The 5,026-nt window shown below is 38.0% G+C and overlaps 1 pseudogene across 1 annotated transcript; it reads left to right on the top strand.

Annotated features, from left to right (window-relative positions):
• The first annotated feature begins 2,152 nt into the window (after nt 1-2,152).
• LOC112634622 lies at nt 2,153-4,388 on the top strand (annotated as a pseudogene). Its single transcript, XR_003121801.1, has one exon. The product of XR_003121801.1 is annotated as a 60 kDa heat shock protein, mitochondrial pseudogene (transcript).
• Nucleotides 4,389-5,026: the final 638 nt, after the last annotated feature.

Raw genomic sequence — 5,026 nt, 5'->3', positions numbered from 1 at the left:
TAGAAGCAGTTAGTAAGTTTGCAGGATGTGTGGCTGGATGTTAAAATCTGTGCACCAGTTGCTGTGTGCTTCTGTCTCTTCTCTGGGCTCCTAGCTGTCCCTAGATGATTCAGCTGTACTGATCTCCTCACTGTTCTTGTGGGCAGCATAGAAGTGGGCCTCTTGGTCAACTACATCCCACAAGGCCAAGAAAGGTGAGTGCTCACTGCACTCTCACTTTTTCCCATAGGGAATATTGTGGGCAAAGAGGTCCTGTCTCAATACCAAGTTGTGTTGCCTTTGGAGTAGGATAACAATGGTAAAGTAAAAATGTTCTTCATGGGTGGTTGCCAACATCAGAGTTTCTGAAGAGAGGTGGTCTGGAACCTCCTATTCCAGCATCTTGCTGATGTCACTCCTATCAGGACTCTCTTAGATTCTAAGAAATTATTGAAGAACCCAAAAAGCTTTTGCTAATTTATCAATATTCATCATATGAGAAATTTAAACTAAAAATTGTAAAATATTAATAAAAATCATAATAACAAACTAATTGTGTATTAACATTGAAAACCATAATTGAATAAAATATATTTTAAAATGTCAGTCATAATTAGAAGAGTGGCATTATTTTGTATTTTTGCAAATCTCTTTAATGCCTGAATAATAAAAGATAGTAGGCTTCAATCTGTTGAGATATCATACATCATGTATCCTATAGAATCTTGCACTGTACAATGATGTCAAAATAAGAGTTGAAAAGGCAAATATAAAAAAATTATATTATTATAAAAATAGTTTTGACCTTGTCTGGGGTCCTAGGCTGTACTTAGAGAATTGCTGCCTCAAACAAAATTATGTTTGACCATTTCTGGGTTTGACTTTTCTTTCACATTAAATAATATGCTTAAACCTCTAGTTATTTATCTTCTAGTTAAATTTGTGTCTAATCACTCCCTTCTCTGACTATTTTTCATTCATTTCTTCTTTCCTAATTTTTGTTTTTGGTACTTGTATTGGCTATCTTTATAACTTTAAATAATACCTTTACATTGTCTCCTGGTGAATGTCAGAACATTTTCTTTCCTTCTAATTATATAAAATTGAAAACTTTATTAGACTTTAGTTTGCTTACATATTCGTCTCCATTTCTGTTTCCCTTCTTCTCTTTCAAAATCTGCCAACAGTACCCTCAATTTACATGGTCAAATTTTTCAACAGTTACATTCTTTCCCTTTACTAAAATTATGGCTTCCATGCTTTGCCTATAAATTCAACTTAAAATGGAAAATAAGAAGAAGCACTTAAATTGTGCTGATTATGTAAATATTTCTACATGTAAAAATTCAGAAAAATAAATAACATTTTACATCTTTAAATCTGTATTGTTTGGAGGAAGATGTTCCAAGCATGAAAGTCAAATAAATTCTCTTGTCTCAGATGCCTGTTGTTCTAAACAATAACATTTTAATATGTTTCTTACTTGGATCCAAATTTTCTTGTATAATTTTTGTTCTTAAGAGTTTGTAATTGCCTTTTGTGTACTGGTGTGTGTGTGTTTATAGGAGGAATGTGGGCCTTAAAAATAACTATTTTTTAATTAAAGTTCTTAATTATACTATTTGTTGGATGCACAGATATGTGTCCTAGTCTTGCTGCAGAAGCATTATTATGGATTCTCTTGGATTTTATGTCTTCCCCTTTGTGGTTTCCACTTTAGTTTAGCTGTAGTACATCAAGTAACTTCTTTTTTTTTTTTTTGAAATGGAGTTTCACTCTTGTTGCCCATGTTGGAGTACAATGGCACGATCTCAGCCCACTGCAACCTCTGCCTCCCAGGTTCTAGCAACTCTCCTGCTTCAGCCTTCTGAGTAGCTGGGATTACAGGCGTGTGCCACCATGCCCAGTTAATTTTATATTTTTAGTAGAGATGGGGTTCCACTATTTTGGTCAGGGTGGTCTTGAACTCCTGACTTCAGGTGATCTGCCCTCCTCGGCCTCCCAAAGTGCTGGGATTACAGCCGTGAGCCACTGTGACTGGCCCAAGTAACTTTTTATAGAAAGGAATATAAATTTGCTCATTACCTGTATGTACAATAATGTCTTTATAATTTTTTCATATTTTGACTGAAACTAGATACAGAATTCTAAGTTGAAAATAATTTCCTACTCTGTCCCTCACTCGCCGCTGACGACTTGTCTCCCCGCCCGTACGCCTCGCCACCGCCCCGCAGAAATGCTTCGGTTACCCACAGTCTTTCGCCAGATGAGGCCGTTGTCCAGGGTACTGGCTCCTCATCTCACTCGGGCTTATGCCAAAGATGTAAAATTTGGTGCAGATGCCCGAGCCTTAGTGCTTCAAGGTGTAGACCTTTTAGCCGATGCTGTAGCCGTTACAATGGGGCCAAAGGGAAGAACAGTGATTATTGAGCAGAGTTGGGGAAGTCCCAAAGTAACAAAAGATGGTGTGACTGTTGCAAAGTCAATTGACTTAAAGGATAAATATAAAAACATCGGGGCTAAACTTGTTCAAGATGTTGCCAGTAACACAAATGAAGAGGCTGGGGATGGTACTACCACTGCTACTGTACTGGCACGCTCTATTGCCAAGGAAGGCTTCGAGAAGATTAGCAAAGGTGCTAATCCAGTGGAAATCAGGAGAGGTGTGATGTTAGCTGTTGATGCTGTAATTGCTGAACTTAAAAAGCAGTCTAAACCTGTGACCACCCCTGAAGAAATTGCACAGGTTGCTACGATTTCTGCAAACCGAGACAAAGAAATTGGCAATATTATCTCTGATGCAATGAAAAAGGTTGGAAGAAAGGGTGTCATCACAGTAAAGGATGGAAAAACACTGAATGATGAATTAGAAATTATCGAAGGCATGAAGTTTGATCGAGGCTATATTTCTCCATACTTTTTTAATGCATCAAAAGGTCAGAAATGTGAATTCCAGGATGCCTATGTTCTGCTGAGTGAAAAGAAAATTTCTAGTGTCCAGTCCATTGTACGTGCTCTTGAAGTTGCCACTGCTCACCGTAAGCCTTTGGTCATAATCGCTGAAGATGTTGATGGAGAAGCTCTAAGTACACTCGTCTTGAATAGGCTAAAGATTGGTCTTCAGGTTGTGGCAATCAAGACTCCAGGGTTTGGTGACAATAGAAAGAACCAGCTTAAAGATATGGCTATTGCTACTGGTGGTGCAGTGTTTGGAGAAGAGGGGTTGACCCTAAATCTTGAAGACGTTCAGCCTCATGACTTAGGAAAAGTTGGAGAGGTCATTGTGACCAAAGACGATGCCATGCTCTGAAAAGGAAAAGGTGACAAGGCTTAAATTGAAAAACATATTCAAGAAATCATTGAGCAGTTAGATGTCATAACTAGTGAATATGAAAAGGAAATGCTGAATGAACGGCTGGCAAAACTTTCAGATGGAGTAGCTGTGCTGAAAGTTGGTGGGACAAGTGATGTTGAAGTGAATGAAAAGAAAGACAGGGTTACAGATGCCCTTAATGCTACAAGAGCTGCTGTTGAAGAAGGCATTGTTTTGGGAGGGGGTTGTGCCCTGCTGCGATGCATTTCAGCCTTGGACTCATTGACCTCAGCTAATGAAGATCAAAAAATTGGTATAGAAATTATTAAAAGAACACTCAAAATTCCAGCAATGACCATTGCTAAGAATACAGGTGTTGAAGGATCTTTGATAGTTGAGAAAATTATGCAATGTTCCTCAGAAGTTGGTTATGATGCTGTGGTCGGAGAGTTTGTGAATATGGTGGAAAAAGGAATTATTGACCCAACAAAGGTTGTGAGAACTGCTTTATTGGATGCTACTGGTGTGGCTTGTCTGTTAACTACAGCAGAAGTTGTCGTCACAGAAATTCCTAAAGAAGAGAAGGACCCTTGAATGGGTACAATGGGTGGAATGGGAGGTGGTGTGGGAGGTGGCATGTTCTAACTCCTAGACTAGTAGTGCTTTACCTTTATTAATGAACTGTGACAGGAAGCCCAAGGCAGTGTTCCTCACCAATAACTTCAGAGAAGTCAGTTGGAGAAAATGAAGAAAAAGGCTGGCTGAAAATCACTATAACCATCAGTTACTGGTTTCAGTTGACAAAATATATAATGGTTTATTGCTGTCATTGTCCATGCCTACAGATAATTTATTTTGTATTTTTGAATAAAAAACATTTGTACATTCCTGATAATGGGTACAAAAGCCATGTACCAATGTACTGCTTTCAACTTAAATCACTGGAGCATTTTTACTACTATTCTGTTAAAATCAAGATTTTAGTGCTTGCCACCACCAGATGAGAAGTTAAGCAGCCTTTCTGTGGAGAGTGAGAATAATTGTGTACAAAGTAGAGAAATATCCAATTATGTGACAACCTTTGTGTAATAAAAATTTGTTTAAAGTTAAAAAAAAAAAAGAAAAGAATTTCCTGTAATATTCATAAAGACATTGCTTCAGTAGTATACAATATTCATTGTGGCTAATGAGAAATGTGATATGAATCTGATTTTTGCTTCCCTGTAGTCAACTTCTTTGTGGATACTTTTTGGCTATTTTCTTTTCTAACTGTTCTGAATTTTGTAAGTATGAGCCAAGATGTGGGTATTATTATTATTATTATTATTATTGTTGTTATTATTATTATTATTATTTTAGATGAAGTCTTGCTCTGTCACCCAGGCTGGAGTGCAGTGGTGCAGATCTCGCCTCACTGCAACCTCCAACTCCCGGATTCAAGTGATTCTCCTGCCTCAGCCTCGTGAGTAGCAGAGATTACAGGCAGGCACTGCCACGCCCGGCTAATTTTTGTATTTTTAGTAGAGACAGGGTTTTGCCATATTGATCAGGCTGGTCTTGAACTCCTGACCTCGTGATCTGATATGCCTGACTCAGCCTCCCAAAGTGCTGGGATTACAGGCGTGAGCCACTGCCTATGTGGGTATTATTTTATTTATTCTGCTCTTCGAACAGCGAGACCTTTCAATTTGAATACCTGTTTTCAGTTTTCACAAAGTTTATTCTATTAACTCT

The sequence above is a fragment of the Theropithecus gelada genome, chromosome 11 (genome assembly GCF_003255815.1).
Source record: "Theropithecus gelada isolate Dixy chromosome 11, Tgel_1.0, whole genome shotgun sequence".
Taxonomy (NCBI): Eukaryota; Metazoa; Chordata; class Mammalia; order Primates; family Cercopithecidae; genus Theropithecus; species Theropithecus gelada.
Note: the sequence above shows the minus strand (reverse complement) of the source record. Positions and strands in the feature narration are given on the sequence as shown.